The 19,554-nt window shown below is 51.6% G+C and overlaps 1 protein-coding gene across 1 annotated transcript in view; it reads right to left on the bottom strand.

Annotated features, from left to right (window-relative positions):
- PALS1 (protein associated with LIN7 1, MAGUK p55 family member) overlaps window positions 1-19,554 on the bottom strand; it is a 423,019-nt gene that overhangs the window by 113,476 nt on the left and 289,989 nt on the right. The window lies entirely within an intron of this gene.

Genomic DNA, 19,554 nt, shown 5'->3' with positions numbered 1-19,554 from the left:
CTAGTCCATGATTCAACATCAACATTAGATCCGTTAGAGGAATTCAATGAATGAAATGAAACACTGATATTATTGTGCCAGTATTCCTCATCAATAGCCCTCCATTTCTGTAAGCAGTTTCTCAGTTTAGCTGATCATTGGGAGATGAGTCAATTCGACAACAGCAGCCATCTTATTCTGAAATGTGCATGCGCGGAAGAGCAGCATTTTACCCACCAAGCGTGTTCAGAACTCTAGACCTGCTCCTCTTTCTGGAACACTATAAAAGTAGTTAACCCGTAGGAGACGCTTTGCAACTGTGTTCCTCAGAAGTGCCACTGGATCCCTTTGAAAATAGCTGCTCAGCGGTTTTACCCTTTTGCAAACACTACATCAATTACTTACCGACTGTATTTCCAAAGCTGCCTTCCTTCAGTTACCAGTTCAATTTCTATATTCTGAGCATTTTTAATCATGCAGCGATACGTCATATGGATAAAAACTACTGATTATTCTACTTTTCAAGTTATACAAGGCACCAACTCGATCCAACAGTCCAGTTTTAAATCAAGCTCTAAAGTTCTAACCTATCATTTCAAAGGTATTCTGCTGAAACACTCTTTACTGCCATTGATGCAATTTCCTGTAGGTAAACAGGGTCTCTCAATAGGCAGTCCTCAAGTAGCCGTTTCCCCTACAAGTACCACTTAGCTAGAAAAATGGTTTAGTGAGATAACTACTCAGGACTGACTACTGCTGATATCTGTAAGTGATATTTTAGCATCCCTGCCAAACAAATGGAACCTTCCAAGTTTGGTAAACTACCATTGAGGTGGGTAATAGCAACACATTATTTACAGCATGTAGGACTAGGAGAATGGCAGCTTTAAGCCTGCGCAGCTGCATCACACCCAAATTACACTGAATAGGCTTTCACAGAAGCACTCTAAGAGGTACTTGGGAGGTTTCATCTCAAATGGAATCATGCCCTTACATTTTGGAGGATGGTGGGTTCCTACATTGATGACATGCTAGGGTATTCAATTTTAGAATATTCTTTGTAGAAGTTATTTGGGGGGCTTGCTCTTATTGATTATCCGTTGAAGTTGAAGGGAGATGTTTTGAGCTGTGCCATTCAAACATCATGCAAATTAATTGTAACAACAAAAAGGTTATACATGAGGGTGATGCTATTTTGCAGGAATTTGCTAAATTCTATTATGAGGTATATAGGGCCAAAACAACTCCCAATAAGGCAAATCTTTATTCATTCCTTGACACAAATGAATTAGCCTGTCTCAATGATGCACATTGGCAGTATCTATATGAACCTTTCTCAAAAAATAAAATAATTCAGACGGGACTCTGGGGCCGATGGTCTGCATTCACAGTTTAACAAAGAACTCACCAAGCCCTGGCACCATAGAACATTTTATGTTCACTTGTCCTAACTATGTCTATATTAGAAACAAGCATTTGCAATGCAATAGGTCTCGCATTAGGTAAGTTTGAGCTTTTAGTATTGTAAATGGCAATGTCTTTTTATTTTTGCAGTAGTTAAGTTTTGTTTGCATAAAAAGGAACATATAAAATATGGCTTGTACAAAAGTATCAAATTTTAATGATAGATAGAAATAAATTTGATATGTACATGCGATTTCCAAACGAGGTAATTGGAAACATCACAAATATATTGTGCAAAAAAATATCTTAAAAAAACTAAAACACTATTGCAATAGTGTTTTAGTTTTTTTAAGATATTTTTTTGAGAACATGATAATTAATACTTAATTAAAAGTGTCAGGCTTGTACTCCTCCTGCGGCGTTGAGCTCAACAGCGCATACCTCGCCTGAGTTCACGCAGGATGGGGAACACACTGCTAAAAAGAAGTGTGTTGAAGTCAACCTGGAGTCGGGTGATTATCGGTTAGATCCCCCGGTGCAATTCAAACAATTGATTTCTCTAAGCGAGAGCAGTGTTGCCAGATTTTTAGACCCGGCTCAATTCTGACGGCCCGGCCGCAAGCCCCCTGCAGGACCATGTTACAACAACCCCGACCCACACGCATCTACGCCACCCCTCTCCTGTTCCACGGCTCCTACACCCTAAACCATCAACCTTTGTCTGCCATTTATTGCAGTATTATCTTTCTACCTGTATTTGGTACTCTTTTGTAATATGCACACGTCACTGCTTTCGATACTTGCACAAGTGCCACCATTGCCTATGTAACGTATGTACTTGTGTTTGAGTGTCTGCCATTTATTGCAGTATTATACCTCTACTTGTACTATGTACGCTCTTGTAACCTACACACGTCACTTTTTCCTCCTGTATTGCACCTTTTGCTACCTCGTGTATTTTTTATTTTTTTGCTCACAATTGTCACTTTGCAATGTTTCCCTTCTTTCACTCCACTTGTATCTATAACTCTAACCACTAGTACATGTAGTAGACCTTCGTACTTACTACCATTCCTATGTGATTTTATAGTTTTTCTGTTTGCATCTCTTCCTTGAGTGACTTTACAACTTGTACATTTGCAATTTTCCCTCCTTTCGCTCCACTTGTACATTTGCAATTATTTTCCTGTTTATATCTTTTATGTAACTCATGTAATCCAAAATCCTTATGTAACACAACTGGTTCTTATGTAAAGCGCTCTGACACCTTCGGGTAATGTTTGCGCTATATAAAGTCGCATTAAATAAATATATATATATACATGTACTCACCCACGAGGATAATACACTTGCCTGCAAATGCAAAATACCTATATTTTGGTTGTAAAGGCATGTGAAGTGGTAAAGGCATGCTCGTTGTAAAAAAAAAAAAAAAAAAAGGTGACATGCTGCGCTGCTGACTTGTTGATAAATATGCCCCATGCATTCATCTGTAACACAAACCGCACCTCCACGTTGGCCTGCGGGGGACTAAAGTATGGCCGTGATGCGAACGTGTTTAGTACCGCGCGCCCGGTGAGCATATGGGTAGGTTCTCTGGGCCGCAGCTGCACTCTCGAAGGAGGACAGGTGCAGCTCATATCGAATGATTCAAGAAAGGAACGGCGCCAGCAGCTCGAGTATGTGCCATGGGCCCAGCTGCTTCATTCCTGATTATCAGCGGCAACACCGACTCTACTCTCGTGATACCACGCCGACCTCAACCGAGTGACTTTCGGCCGGAAGTGGAACCCGTCAGTTTATCAGTCAAACAAAGGCAAGCCGTAAGTTATAACACCCTGACACCCGTTTAAACACCAGACTGGAACCACAGTCCCGAACTGCCATCAGACCAAGCACCCTAGTGTGCATAGCAGCAGCAGGCGGTCGGGAGCACAAGTCGCCGCCGCCAACTCTTGAGTGACATTCCCGTCATGCCACAGTCCAGCTCCTGTCGGCTCCTACTGGGCCCGCTCTCAGTGACCGATGAGAGTCCGAGTTTGACTGTGGCACAATATTTGTGAAAACTCCTCAATTGCAAAGAATAAAGTAGGTTTTACATGTACGTACACATTGCAACTCGAGCGAGCTTTCATGTCGGCAAAAGGCAGGGGTTGTGACCGGTGGTGGGAGGTCGGGAGTCTGTCTGTCTGCCCGTGTGGATTGCCGGTAGCCTGGTTGGCATCAGTGTCAACAGTAGCAGCGGGGGAGGCCTTCTTAGGAAAAAAAAAGCCACTCGCAGACCTGAAAACAATTAGCGCAATCTGACCGTGCTAGCATGGTTAGTCCGGCAGGGCGACGTGCACGAAACCGAAACCTTCCATGGGGCGGGACTTCCGTCTTCGGAAGCCCGCGCACGCGCCCACGGAGAGAAGCAGTGCTGGTGACGCGGGGCTCCCATGCCCGAGGGAGAGCCCCGCAGAGGCTGCAAGACTGACTTTAGAATGGCGGTAAGTGTGGCGCTGGGTGGCTTGGATGGTGGCGGTGGCGGCGGGGGCGCTTGTATGTAGGCGGCGGCGGCGGCTCTGTATGTGAGTGTGTGTAGGTGCGCTCCTGTGTGTGGGCGGGCGAGGGGGGCGGGGGTGCGCCGTAGGGGGGATGCGCGCGTGTGTGTGTGCGCCTTCCTGCCTGCGTGTGCATGTGTGTATGTGTGTGTTCAGGGAAGCTGTCGCAGGGGACGTGCACGGCGCCGGGCTGGGCTGGACTGGGTGTGCGCGTTCGCGCACCCAAATCCTGGAGAAAAGCTAGTAACACCCTCTTGTCCTTCCTTCCCCCGAGACAGGCAACATTAGGTCTCCAGCTGGACACCTGCATCCTTTGGATGCAGTTTACCAGCTCGACCTAAAAAGGTGGAACATCCCTGCTTGTCATTTGCTGTCATTTACGCGATCCATAGGTGCACTACGTGTTTAGATCGGACACAACTAGGTGCACAAGTTACTTACCTTCGGTAACGATATATCTGTAAGAAACAGTAGTTAGTTACCTTAGAATATCCCCAGGCGTCAGACTGGATCCGGAAAGTTTTGCGTAGCAGGACCCTTGCGCCTCGGTAGGCGTCGTCCGCGGCTCGGCGTCCGTCGGCGGCGGCGCCGTGATGACGTTGTCGTAGTACTTAGACGCCGCCCTCGCGCTGATGTCAGTTCTTATACATAGCTTTTCCGCGCCAGAAACGCAGAGCCATGATAATAACCGACACTGGTGCCATGAAACTAGGGCCCTCAAAGGAATGACCTTAACCCTAGATATCGGTTCACAGAACGGGGAGGATGGGTGGGGCGGTAAGGAATCTAACACTAACTACTGTTTCTTACAGATATATGGTTACAGAAGGTAAGTAACTTGTGCATCTGAAAGAAACAGGTTAGTGTTAGATTCCTTACCTTAGAATAGATACCCCAGCAATACCAACCTCCTGCCAGAGGTGATGGCAAGCAGGAATGCAGTCTTAAGAGTAAGAAGACAGAGAGGAGAATTGTGAAGTGGCTCAAAGGGAGCACACATCAAATAAGTTAGAACAAGGTTCAAGTCCCACTGAGGCATCACGAAAGGAACAGGAAGAAACATGTGAGTGATGCCCTTCGAAAATCTATTTACAACAGGGGACTTGAAAAGAGAAGGCTGATCAGGAAGCCTTAAGAAGGCTGAAATGGCATAGAGATAGCCTTTGATAGTGCCCAGAGCAGAGCCCTGCTGGGCAAGTGAAAGAAGAAAGAGGAGAACCTCTGAAAGCGGGGCAGAAAGGGGATCCAGCCTTTGCTGTGCACTATGCCACAAATCTGTTCCACCTGCAGGCGTATACCGTTTTTGTGGAGGGACACCTGGCTGCCAGAATGACATCACAGACTTCAGGAGGCAAGTCAAATGGCCTCAACTGCCGCCGCTCAATCTCCACGCATGGAGGTGGAGGCTGGACAGGTTCGGGTGGAGGACCGCCCCTGCTGCTGCGACAGAAGGTCCTCCTGAAGAGGCAGACGAATCGGGGGATCGAAATTCCAACGCGCAGAACTGATGACATTGCACGTTCTGTTCTGTGGCGAATAGATCTAACCAAGGCTCTCCCCACTGCCGAAAGAGACCTTGCGCCACGTCCGAGTTCAGACACCATTCGTGATCCATCATGCACTGACGGCTGAGTTCGTCCGCCCTGGCGTTCAGGGAACCTGCCAGGTGTTGAACCACCAGGGTGACGCCCTGATGTTCCAGCCACTGCCAGAGGCGCAGAGCCTCCTGGCATAGTGTCCACGACCCCACCCCGCCCTATTTGTTGCAGTACCACATGGCGGTGGTGTTGTCCGTGAACACCTGCACCACACTTCCCCGGACAGAGGGAAGGAATGCCTTCAGTGCAAGCCGGATCGCCCGCAGCTCCAAAAGATTGATGTGGAGCCGAGACTCCGCTGGAGACCAGAGGCCTCTGATCTCCGCCTCTCCCCTGTGGCCCCCCCCAGCCCAGGAGGGACGCATCCGTCACAACTACGTGCTGCGTTTGGGGTACGGAGAGGGATCTGCCGCTGACCCAATCGCGGTCCATGAGCCACCACTGCAACTGTCTCGCAGTGCCCTCCGAGATCAGGACATGGTCGAACAGGTTGCCCTGATGCTGGGCCCACTGAAACTTCAGGTCCCACTGCAGAGCCCACATCCGCCACCTGGCGTGATGCACCAGAAGGATGCAGGAGGCCATCAGCCCCAGAAGCCGCAGCGTCAAACTGACCGAGACCCAGGATAAAGGCTGAAAGATCAGAATCAGAGCCTGAATATCCCGAACCCGCTGTTCGGGAGGATAAACCCGAAACTGCGCCGAATCCAGAACCGCTCCGATAAAGAGGAGCTTTTGAGAGGGACACAGGTGTGACTTCGGCACACTGATGGAAAACCCTAACAAGTGCAGGAGGTCGGCCGTAGTCTGGAGGTGGCTGACGACTGTCTGGGGCGAGGCCGCCTTCAACAACCAGTCGTCGAGATAGGGGGAAGACTGACACCCCTAATCTGCGCACATGAGCTGCGACCACCACCATCACTTTCGTGAACACCCGTGGGGCGCTGGTAAGGCCAAAGGGGAGCACGGTGAACTGAAAGTGCTCGTGGCCTACCGTGAACCGCAGCTAACGCTGGTGGGCTGGCAGGACGGGGATGTGGAAATAAGCGTCCTGCAAGTCCAACTCTACCATCCAGTCTCCGGGGTCCAGCACAGCTAAGACCTGAGCCAAAGTCAGCATCTTGAACTTCTCCTTTCAGAGGAAGCAGTTGACGTTCCGCATGTCCAAGATACGGCGTAGGCCCCCTTTGCCCTTCTTAGGAACCAGAAAGTAATGGGAATAGCAACCACACTCTACTTCTGGCCCAGGAACGCGCTTGATGACCCCCTTGGCCAAGAGGGCCGATACTTCCTCTTGCAGAAGTTGCAAGTGATCCCCCGACATGCGGTGGTAGTGCGGTGGCATGGCTACAGGGGTCGCCTTGAAGGGGAGGGAGTAGCCCCTTCGGATGATTTGCAGCACCCACCTGTCCGAAGTGATGTTGCCCCAGTGGAGGAGGTGATGGCGGACCCTGCCCCCTACTGGCATCAAATGGGCCTGAAAGCTCGGACTAGGAGGGCTTTGAGGCAGATGCTGCGGGGTTGGATGTGGACTGGCCTCGCCGCTGTCCCCTGGCACCGCCACGGCGGTTACGTCCGCCACCGCGCTGGATGTTAGACTGCGGCCCGTGGCTGACAGGACGTGAAGGGGCGCTTCTTCCTTGGCCAAGAAAGGAGCGAAAGGCAGAAGATGGCTGACGCTGGCCCGACAGGCCCAAGGCCTTGGCCGTAGCCCTGGAGTCCTTGAAGCGTTCAAGCGCATGATCTGCATTGCCACCCAAGAGGTGGCTGCCATTGAACGGCATGTCCATGAGTGTGTTCTGGACATCAGCCGAGAAGTTGGCGGACCTCAGCCAGGCGTGGTAGCGAACCGCCACGGTCGTTGACATCTCCCTGCCCAGCGAGTCTGTGGTATCCAGCCCACATCGAATGGAATACCGCGCTGCGTCTCGTCCCTCCGCAAGGGCTTGAGCGAGCTTTGCCCGGGCACTCTGGCAGCACTGCCGCAACCGTATCCCACAGAGAGGGGGTGTAACGGCCCAAAAGGCAAGCGGTGTTGACTGACCACAACCCCAAACTGAGGAAGGAGAACAGTTTCTTGCCAAACTGTTCATACCTTTTGGATTCCCGATCTGGGGGTGCAGTCGGGAATGCGGACTGGGAAGTAGAGGCCTGGATAACCAGACTCTCGGGGTGGGGTGGGTGGACAGAAAACTAGTGTCGCCCGGAGCCGGGCGGTGGCATCTGGCGACGTTCCTATCTACAGGTGGAACTGTAGCGGGCCTGTACCAGGTGCCCAACAGGACGTCTGTGAGAGCCTCATTAAACGGCAGTAGAGGCTCCGGAGAGCCTGCCTGCGGTTTAAGGACCTCAGTGATGATGTTAGACCTCACAATCGCGACGAGGAGCTCAAGAGCCAAGGCCTTGGCCGCCCTTGTCAGCACCACACTATAAGCAGCCCCCTTCTCCGTAGCCACGGTAGGAGGGGAAACAAAAGCCAGTGTCAGGTTAAGTGTCGAGACCACTGGCTTCCCCTAGCTCGTCTGTCCAGTCCTGAAATGACTGACACGCCCGTGTCAGAGGGTCCTCAGACCCCTCCCAGTCACCCTCGCACTCCATCTCCTGAAAATCAGGTGCAAATGATGGAGCCGGATCATACAAGAATTCTCTTCTGCCGGCGCCGAATGCGGCGTCGAGCGACGCCAGATCCGGCCCGGGGGAAGAACCAGGGACGGCGCCGTCGCCGGGGGCAACACCCTAGGGGTCGACGCCGGTGGGGTCGTAAGGTCGACCAGCGGCGACCCGGATCCGGAACCGGATCCAGTGGGGCCCTACGACGCCGGGACCGAAGTCGACGCCGGGGCCGAAGCACCCGGCCGGGACCGTGGGGCCCGAAGGCGCCGCAGAACCCGACGGAGGAGAGAGCGACCTCATGGCCATGAGGAAGGCATCGATGTCCTCTGACGTCGCGTTTGGCCCAGGGACCAGCGTGTTTGGAGCAGGCCGCGGCGCATGCGGCTCCGGCGGAGCCGCGTGGGCGGTGTCGCCCAAACCCCCGCGCGAGCGTCGGGGGGAGTCTGAAGAGCGATGACGTCTCTTCAACTTCTTGTGCCTCTTACCTGAGGACTTGTTGCCCGACGAATGGTGTCGACTCGTCGAGCTGTGACGACTGTGGCCCCGCGGCCGGTCCCACGACACCCACCTGGACGGGACCGTGAGCAGCGCAGGGCCGATTGCCGGAGCTCGAGGCACTTACGGGACCGCTCCCGCCTAGCCTTCGACGTCAGAGCCTGGCAGTCGGGGCACGACTTGTCGTCGTGGTCGGCCCCAAGGCAAAAGAGGCACCGGCGGTGGGGATCGGTAACCGACATCAGTCGGTGGCAATCGGTACAGGGCTTGAACCCGGGCATCCCTACCTGCACCGAGAGTCTTAAGATTCGAAGAGAGATCAAAAAGGATCAAAAAGTTTAGTCAAAAAGTGACTAAAGTACTGCTTTTTCCGGATCTGCGCTTGCCGACGCGGAAAAAAGAAGAACTGACATCAGTGCGCGAGGGCGGCTTCTAAGTACTCCGACGACGTCATCACGGCGCCGATAACCGACGCGGAGCCGTGGATGACGCCTACCGACGCGCAGAGGAACTGCTACGCAAAACTTTCCGAATCCAGTCTGACACCTGGGGATATTCTAAGGTAAGGAATCGAACACTAACCTGATTCTTTCAGATAGCTTGTGTTTACATGATCTAGATACTTGCCGTTTGCTTGGTGGCCCAGGTCTAAGTCGTGAGTTATCTATTTGGTCATGTGTATGAATAAATCAGAGCGGAACAATCCAACGCATAAACCTGGGGAATATTGTAAATGAACTGACTTGTGCTCCTTTTGTAGGTCTCTAAAAGACCATTTTAAATAGTTGTATGTGGTTTCAATGAGTTTTAGCCAGATACACACTCTATATATTACTTTTTTTTATTTTGTATTATTTTTAATGGCATTTATAAAACAGTACGATACAGTGTCATGTAGAAACACAAAATAGTTTAGGCACAGTAGTTTGTCAACAGAAACCAGCAGAATTACAACATTAACACAGGAGCATCTCTGTCTATCAATCAGAACATGGGTTGTCAACAGGGATCGAGGTTTCAAAGCACTATTCCGAATCAGAGCTAGAGCTGTCAGTATCGGAAGGTGGGTCGCAAATGTCTCCCCTGTACTTATTCCACGCCCCCCAAATCTTATTCCATTTCTTGGGACAACCTCTATTTCGAAACACTGTCCATTCTGCAATCATCGCAGCGTCCATATCCTGCATCCAGGCCGATATTGTTGGCGACATCCCCCCACCCCAATTCTGCGCTATATTTCTTTTTGCTACCATCATACCTAGTGTCATCCAGCTCTGCCCATATCGTGTGAGGTCATTGGGTTCCCATATGTTTAAAAGGCAACGCTTGGGGTCAGGCAGTATGGAGAGTTCCTCTGATTGAGACATGGTGCGCATCACCTGAACCCAGTAATGAGCAATTCGGGGGCAATCCCATATCGTGTGGTAGAAGCTACCTATTTCCCCGCAAGCAGTATGGGTGTGAAATCCTTTTCATCTTATGTAGTGCGTCCCTAGTGTAGTATGATCTGTGTAGTATGCGTAGTTGCACCAGGCGGAGACGTGATGGGACGCCCACTTCTTTCGGAGACGCAGTCGCCTCCTGCCACTCTGAGTCATCAATGTCTCCAGTCGTGTGCCCACTTCCCCCGCAGGGCCTCCAGAGGGTCAGGTAAATTGTTTACGAGTTTCCGGTACGTCAGAGATGTCGCCTTTGAAGGCATAAAGTCAGTCAGTAGCCTGTCTTCAAGTGGGGACGCCTCCGGGATAGCTGTTAGGGACTTTAACGCTGTCGTCAATGCATGACGTACCTGCATGTATCTGAAACGTTCTGTCAGCGCCAGATCATATTGCTGTTGTAGCGTCTCAAAAGGTAGCATCTGCCCCTTTTGCCATAGATCGCCAATGGTCGAGATGCCGATAGCATCCCAGCGGTCGAAGCCTTTGGAGTGTCTCAGTTTTCCCAGCTGTTTTATGTCCCACAACGGGGTTAACGGTGTCAGCACTCCCTGCCATTTCAACCTGCACAGCGCCGCGTGCCACACGGTGAGCGTGTGATGCAGTGGGCCGAACTTTGTGGCGATTAATGATTTATCATACAGGGGGGCCAGCATTCCAGAGAATCCCAACTGTGCCCTGTCTGCCTTTAGAGCTGGTTCCGACTGGGGGAGATGAAGCCATTGGTTAACAATCTTCAACTGTGATGCCCAGTAGTAAAGGTTGACGTCGGGGAGCGCTATGCCTCCGTCGTACCAGCCGCGTGTGAGCTTGGCCTGCGCTATACGAGCAGGCTTAGTACCCCATAGCAGCACCGAGACTTGCGCTGGGATGGTTTTGAAGTACGCGGGAGGGACAGGGTAAGGCGTATTTTCTAAAACGTAGAGGAAGCGGGGTAGGGCCATCATTTTGAAAAGTGCCGCCTTCCCTAGCAGCGTCAGCGGTAGTGATTCCCAGTGTCGAATGTCACGTTTGAGTCGATCAAGAGGGGGCTGCAGGTTGTGTGTATGGAAAACGGCAGGGTCAGCTGTGATGTGTATCCCTAAGTATTTAAACCCGGTAGCAGAAGTCCGCAATGGGCAGGTGTCCGGCAAGCGCGGTGCGGGACCGCGCAGTATGTACATAGTAGACTTGGACCAGTTGATCGAGTAGCCGGAAGCTCGGCCGTATGTCGTGCAGACATTTAGAAGGGTGTTAACCGAGCGCTTGGGAGAGGTGAGGTACAACAGAACATCGTCAGCGTATAGGGATATTCTGTCTTCCCAATCGTCCGTCCAACGGATACCACTGATAGTGGGCTCCCATCTTATCCATTCGGCCAACGGTTCGAGAACCATGGCAAACAGTAATGGGGACAGTGGGCAACCCTGGCGCGTGCCTCTAGACAATGGAAAGTCCGCCGAGATGCGGCCATTGGCAGCAACAGGTGCCATAGGTCGTGCGTAGAGTAGACGGATCCAGGAGCAGAACTTCGGGACAAAACCAAAGTGGCGTAGTACTGCAAATAAGAAGGGCCAGTGGACCGTGTCAAACGCCATGTGGGCGTCGAGGGACAGTATCACCGCAGGTTCTAATAGATACGTCGCGCGCGCCAGTACACCATGTACTCTTCGCAAATTGAGTGCCGTGTTTCTGCCGGGCATAAAGCCGGACTGGTCTTTATGTATGAGTTTGGGCAATTGGGACGTGAGGCGTTGCGCCAACAGTTTCGCGAGTATTTTAGCCTCGGCGTTGATGAGGGAAATCGGGCGGTATGACGCACATTGGTCAGCCGGTTTCCCTGGTTTTAAGATAGCCACAATAGTGGCCGTACGTTGATCTAATGGAAGTTCCCCTGCCTCCAAGCTTTCCGTGAACATGCGCAGCAAATGCGGCGCAAGCGTGTCCGCTTGTTGCTTGTATAAGTCAACTGGTATACCATTCGGTCCCAGTGCCTTACCCGTCTGCAGGGCTTTGATCGCCAATTGTACCTCATCGGTCGTTAGGTCTGCGTCCAAGGCCTGTGCCTCCTCCTCCGTCAATGCGGGCATCTTGAGATCTTTAATGTAGGTGTACGCCTCATCCTCCGATATGGTGGACGCTGATGAGTACACCGTTTCATAGTGCCGGGCTAGCATGTGTACTATTGTGCTGGGATCTCTAATGGGGTCACCTCCCTCCAACGTCAGTTGTGCTATCCACCTGTCCCGTCTGTCACGTCTGTCCAGCCAAGCCAGTAATTTGCCCGCTTTGTCGCCCACCTCGTAAATTTTGTGTCGTGTGGCGGACAGTTGCAGCTTGACTTCCTCTGTCAGGTGCGTTCTATGACGATATTGTGCTACTTGTAAACTGTGCGCCGTAGCGGGGTTTGGGTCCGTCGCATGCCTCGTCTCTGCCTCAGCCACCACTGTTTCTAGAGCTAACAGTTCCGCTCTCCCCTCCCGCTTAAGCGTTGTAATGGAAACTATCGCACGTCCCCTAACCACTGTTTTGTAGGCCTCCCACAGAGTGACAGCGGAAGACACCGAGCCAGTGTTGTCCCGGAAATAGTGTTTGGTCCCCACCCGTAGCTCCCTCTTGATCCTAGAATTGTGGAGGTATGCAGCGTGGAGTGGATAGATCGGACGCCGTGTGGGCTGGTGGTGCGCATAGGTAATTAGCAATGGAGAGTGATCTGAGATGCCTCATGGTCGTATTTCTAACTTGAGCACAGTGCCAGGACCACCCGGTGAGCCAAGAAAATAGTCAAGTCTGGTGAGACTATTATGGACGCTTGAGTGGTAGGTGAACTGGCGGTCTTGGGGGTTGTATTTCCTCCAGAGGTCCTCCAATCCCATAGCAGTCAGGAAGCCCCCCAATCGTGTTGTACCAGCTGGAGCTAACTTCGGGGGGACCCTATCCATCAAGCTATCAGCCACTAAATTAAAATCCCCCCCCCCCCCGAGAAGCAAATCTCCTTCAGGGAGCCCCAGTAGGAAAGCGCTAAGGTCTGATAGGGCCGCCGCCTGTAAGGCAGGTGGAATGTAGACTGAGACAATATTAATGGGTTTTCCCTCCCACTGTGTATGTATTGCGGCAAACCTACCCACCGCGTCCGACCTAGCAGACTGTATGAGTAGGGGGAATTGTTTCTTTACCAGAACGCCGACTCCCCTGGACCCAGAGGTGAACTCGGAGTGGGCTACCATCTGAAAACCCCATCTGTCCATGGCTTTCGTGGCCGTGCCAGTGAGGTGCGTCTCCTGTAGAAGTATCACTGCCGCCCCCTCCCTCTTAATGCATTTCAGAACCAGACTGTCACGGGTCTGACTGTCAAGAGACCTCTGAATATAAAGACTGGTGGTGCGCCACCCACCTTTCACCTTGCGTCTTGTCTCAACAGCCGCAGACATCTACGTGGCGTGAGGAAGAAGGAGACCCCGACACGGAATGGCCATCAGGCGTGAATGTATACGGCTCCTTTAAGGCCGACGGCTGGGATTGTGGAGTCACGCCCCTAGTGACGACAAAAGCAGGAAGCACGGCATCGAGGACGAACGGCGTTTCCCCCGCGGAGGAGATCGAGGAGGAGAGCAGCGCGGAACCAAGTCCAGGAAGAGAAGCAGACGGAAACGACAAGCCAGGAGGCCAACGGTCGGACGAGTCGCCCTGCCACGCGCCCACGGGAGGAGCGTGGCTTAAAGAGGTACGGGGCCGGGTCGCGGGTTGGGTTGGGAGGCGGAGACAGCCCCCGGTGTAACACTTCCTGCAACCAAACCCTTCCCTGAGCACGAGCACCTTCCGTCACTCCCGTTGTTAACTGGAGCACTTCACGGGGTTTGCGTGTCCCTCACTCCCGGTCCTTGTGTGTGTCCAACCAGAGTGCAGGCAGTAATTCGCCTTCTCTTGATTTCCTTTGTCTTTCCGGTACCACGTGGAATCCTGTTGTTGAGACGTATCAAGATAAAGACTTCCACGACCAGAAGGCACCGCGGCATTCAGCGATACCCAGAGACTAAAGACTACTTACCTGTTCATGAAGAAAACGTATATAACAATAAAGCCCTCCTTAAAACCTTTAATCAAAGCCCCAGTGTTTCTCTTTGAGCCTGCCCCTCCCACTCCAGTGGTCGAACCTCCAATCCTTCCTGAGCCCCCGGGACAATTGGTGTCAGAAGTGGGATTTACTTCATCATCCATCAGTGAGATCAAGATGGAGACCCTGATAGACCACCTCATAAAGGGGCAGGAGAAGTTAGAATGGGCCGTGGAGAACCAGCTGTCCATTGCACAAGCGGACCGAGAACTTTTTACTAAAACAATGACCGCACACGTAGAGGGTCTTAAGTCCATACCCTCTGTCCAACAGGCAGCCACGGGCGAAGGACGTGTACACACGCCACATCCGTCAGGAATGGCCCTACAAAAATATGTACCCGGTGAGGATCCTGACGCCTTTTTGGTAAACTTTGAAAGGGCGGCTCGGGCTATGAGCTGGCCCGAAGAAAAATGGCCGTTCTTTCTCGCCCCTCTCCTGACTGCCGAAGCCCAATCTGCATATCAAGCGGCGAATCCCCTGGGGACCACCCCTTATGCGACTATTAAAATGGTCATATTGGACCATCTAGGTTTGGACCAGGAGGCCTATAGAGTCCGCTTCCGCAAAGAGAAAGGGGTTCCTGGGGAAAACCCAAAAACATTGTTCTTCAGGCTAAAAATGGCGGCGGACAAATGGCTTCGCCCTGATGTATGTACAAAGGAAGAAATACTGAATAAAGTCTATGTAGAGCAGTTTATGGAGGCGTTACCATATGCGACCCAGCGTTGGCTCAAACAGCATGTTGGCCTGACAGTAGAACAAGCCATAGAGATGGCATCCCAATATGCCAGGGCCCAACCCAAGTCTATACCGTGGGAACCAGAAAAAACCTCCAAAGGTACTCCTACCATCAAAACGGACAAAAGGCCAAAACCAGTACTCGAGGCTCCCCGACCCTACAGACCTCCCGGTATGATGGTTCCTCCAACAAAAGGACCACAGTGTTTCGAATGTGGCGAGTGGGGCCACATCGCCAGGATGTGTCCCAAAAGGAAGAGCCATGAGGAACCCATGGAGGTGGGGTATCTGCCCCGGACTGTGATGTATTCGGCCGAAATGGGCAGCACGTTTTACGTGAGTATAAAGATGAATGGGTTCCAATTGAAAGCATTGTTAGACTCAGGGTGCAGGCAATCTGTGGTACAGTCCAGGTTCGTAACCCCGGATCAGATGAATCATAAGACTCCCGTGTATATCAGGTGCGTCCATGGGGACGTGAAGCCTTACCCCGTGGCCTCCATCACTCTCACACCGCAGGATAGGGACCCCTGTACTGTTAGCGTAGGGGTAGTTGATTCCCTGCCTGAAGATATGATCCTGGGGACCGACAATCCAGAATTCCTGTCCCTATTTAAGGAACACCTGTCCACAACCAGGAGTGGGGTGCATATACCATCCTACCTATCCCCCGAACCCTGGGTTATTGATCGCAGTTTCAGATTTGCTCAGGCTGAAGACAAATCCCTTTTCAACGCCTGGGAAATCGCCCATAGCTCAGACAATCAGACCGCTCCAGTATTTCCCCGCTTTTTGATCAAAAACGATTTGTTATACAGACAAGCCAACCAAGAAGCAGAAATGCAGCTATTGGTTCCCCAGTCTTTTAGAGAACAAGTGCTATTCTTTGCACATGCCCACTTGATGGCAGGACATGCCGGCAAGGAAAAAACCACTGACTGTATCCTGCGCAACTTCTATTGGCCGGGTATTTACAAAGATGTTCAAGAATTCTGTGCCCGGTGCGAGGTCTGTCAACGTAGAAACACACAGCGCCCTCCGGCTGCCCCCCTACAAAGGATGCCCTTAATTGGTGTCCCCTTCGAGCGAGTGGGCATGGATCTGATAGGGCCCCTACCAAAGACGGGGAGAGGCTTTCTATATGCATTGGTAATCGTGGACTATGCCACTCGGTTTGTTGAGGCTTTCCCCTTAAAGAACACTACCACGGCGGCCATCGCTGAAAAATTCGTGGAACTTTTCAGCAGGGTTGGTTTTCCTAAAGAAGTGTTGACCGACCAGGGGACTCCCTTCACCTCAAAATTAATGAAGGAGGTGTGTGCCTCACTGGACATAAAACACTTGAAAACCTCAGTGTATCATCCCCAAACCGATGGTTTGGTGGAAAGATACAACCAGACTCTGAAACAAACACTAAAGAAAATGCTGACGGCGGAAGGGCCCGCCTGGGATCGGCTCCTACCTATCGCCCTTTATGTGATAAGAGCACAAAAGCAAAGTAGCCTAGGGTGCTCATCGTTTGAGTTACTGTATGGGAGGATGCCCCGGAGTCTCCTAGACATCACTAAAGAGATGTGGGAAAACGAAACGTCCCAGGAGCAAAAATCCATGTTGGAATATACCTCTCAGCTCCGAACTAGACTTGGTAAATTAAGAGAACTCGCCTATACCTCTATGGAGCATCAACATGAGAGATACAAGAAATCTTATGACAAAGGGAAAAGATTAAGATCCCTGGACGTAGGAAAATGGGCTCTAGTGCTACTGCCGTCCATCAGTACTAAGAATAAACATGAGTGGCAAGGCCCATATCAGATCACGGAAAAAATCGGAAACACTACGTATAGACTCCGGTTAACCCCTCACAAATCACAAATCTACCACATCAATCTCTTGAAAGAGTGGTTGGGACCCCTACCCCGGGTGGGACACTTCGTAGGGCAGATGGATGTCTCTACTCTAGAACAGTTGGTGGTGAACCCAGAGCTGACTCCCCAGGAAAAGCAGGAGTTAACAGAGTCTCTAACCCCGTATACAGCAGTGTTTTCCGACCTACCAGGAAGGACAGAGTTAGCAGAGCACTGCATCGAAACTCTTCCTGGCGAAGTGGTAAAACAAAGACCATATCGAATTCCCGCAGCAAGAAAAGAGATTGTACGGAAGGAAGTACAGGACATGCTCGACTTGGGCGTCATACGCCCTTCCCAGAGTCCTTGGTCATCCCCGATTGTTCTAATTCCTAAACCTGATGGCACTAAAAGGTTTTGTATGGACTTTCGGGCATTAAATGCTGTCTCGCATTTTGATACGTATCCGATTCCTCGAGTCGATGACTTGATTGAAAAAATCGGAGACGCCAAATTTATCACCACCATTGACCTCACGAAGGGGTATTGGCAGGTCCCCCTTTGGGAGGAAGATAGAAAAAAAACAGCGTTTGTAACGGATGAAGGTGCTTTTGAGTTCACCGTCCTGCCTTTCGGATTACACGGCGCCCCGGCAACATTTCAGCGCCTGATGAACAAAGTCTTACAACCCTATTCACACTTTAGTTCAGCTTACTTAGATGACATAGTCATTTACAGTCAGAACTGGAAGGAACATTTGAGACACTTACAAACCATTCTGGGAGCCCTACAAACAGCTGGACTACACATCAATGCAAGAAAATCGCGAGCAGCTTTTCAAAGTGTGAAATACCTGGGCTACGTGTTGGGTGAAGGTACCATCGCTCCCCAAAGCGAAAAAGTAAGAGCAATAGCAGCAGTCCCGTTCCCCAATAACAAAAGGGACCTTAGAGCCTTTCTTGGCCTGGTGGGTTATTACAGGCGCTTTATACCAGGCTTTGCAGAGTTGGCAGCCCCCTTAACCAATCTGCTCCGCAAAGACGTCAAGGCCAAGGAATTTAGTAACCCATCGAGAGAGGCCTCACAGGCTTTTCACCTTCTTAAGTCCACGATGACAACGGCTCCTGTTTTGATATCACCGGATCACAGCAAACCATTTGTGTTGTCCACGGACGCTTCTAATCAGGGGATAGGCGCGGTACTATCACAAGTCAAAGAAGGCGTTGAACATCCGATCCTATACGTCAGTAGGAAATTGTTCCCCAGGGAGTGCCGATACTCTACCATCGAAAAGGAGGCCTTGGCAATCAAATGGGCAATTGACAAATTAAAGTACTACCTGGAGGGCAAGCCCTTTGTTCTACATACAGACCACGCTCCCCTGAAGTGGATGCACCGAAATAGTAGCCACAACCCCCGGGTGTTACGATGGTTTCTGTCCTTACAACCCTATGCATTTACCGTGCAACATCGCAAAGGAAGAGACAATGCAAATGCAGACTTTTTATCCCGGGTGTTTCCTCTCCCCGATCGGGAGATGCCAGGGGGGGTGGTGTGTCACGGGTCTGACTGTCAAGAGACCTCTGAATATAAAGACTGGTGGTGCGCCACCCACCTTTCACCTTGCGTCTTGTCTCAACAGCCGCAGACATCTACGTGGCGTGAGGAAGAAGGAGACCCCGACACGGAATGGCCATCAGGCGTGAATGTATACGGCTCCTTTAAGGCCGACGGCTGGGATTGTGGAGTCACGCCCCTAGTGACGACAAAAGCAGGAAGCACGGCATCGAGGACGAACGGCGTTTCCCCCGCGGAGGAGATCGAGGAGGAGAGCAGCGCGGAACCAAGTCCAGGAAGAGAAGCAGACGGAAACGACAAGCCAGGAGGCCAACGGTCGGACGAGTCGCCCTGCCACGCGCCCACGGGAGGAGCGTGGCTTAAAGAGGTACGGGGCCGGGTCGCGGGTTGGGTTGGGAGGCGGAGACAGCCCCCGGTGTAACACTTCCTGCAACCAAACCCTTCCCTGAGCACGAGCACCTTCCGTCACTCCCGTTGTTAACTGGAGCACTTCACGGGGTTTGCGTGTCCCTCACTCCCGGTCCTTGTGTGTGTCCAACCAGAGTGCAGGCAGTAATTCGCCTTCTCTTGATTTCCTTTGTCTTTCCGGTACCACGTGGAATCCTGTTGTTGAGACGTATCAAGATAAAGACTTCCACGACCAGAAGGCACCGCGGCATTCAGCGATACCCAGAGACTAAAGACTACTTACCTGTTCATGAAGAAAACGTATATAACAATAAAGCCCTCCTTAAAACCTTTAATCAAAGCCCCAGTGTTTCTCTTTGAGCCTGCCCCTCCCACTCCAGTGGTCGAACCTCCAATCCTTCCTGAGCCCCCGGGACACAGACCCAGTTTAATTTTGTCACCAAGGCCTCGGACGTTCCAGGAGAGTACAGACAGGGAGGGCGTCACACTAGCCGCGCCGTCCTGTAGAACAGTGCGAGTGTCAATCCCCATCATCATGGATCAGTGTGCTAATTAGACAAACAGTTTCCGTGATTCCAAACACCATGCCGCTCAATGTAGATCGGTGTATCGCAAGAACATAAAACATAACGAACAACAAAAAACACCCCCCTCTTCCCTCCCCCCTCCCTGCCTCCCTGCTACGCGGACTCCAAACTGCCCGCCACCCCAACTCAGCAGAGTGCTTATGATCCCCGCCAAAAAACAACGTTGCTTACAAGAGCATAGGGGGGGTGAAAGTCCAAGGAGGACCAGATATACCCCAACAGTTCCAGAGTC

The sequence above is a fragment of the Lissotriton helveticus genome, chromosome 9 (assembly GCF_964261635.1).
Source record: "Lissotriton helveticus chromosome 9, aLisHel1.1, whole genome shotgun sequence".
Classification (NCBI taxonomy): Eukaryota; Metazoa; Chordata; class Amphibia; order Caudata; family Salamandridae; genus Lissotriton; species Lissotriton helveticus.
This window is presented reverse-complemented; position numbering and strand designations above follow the sequence as displayed.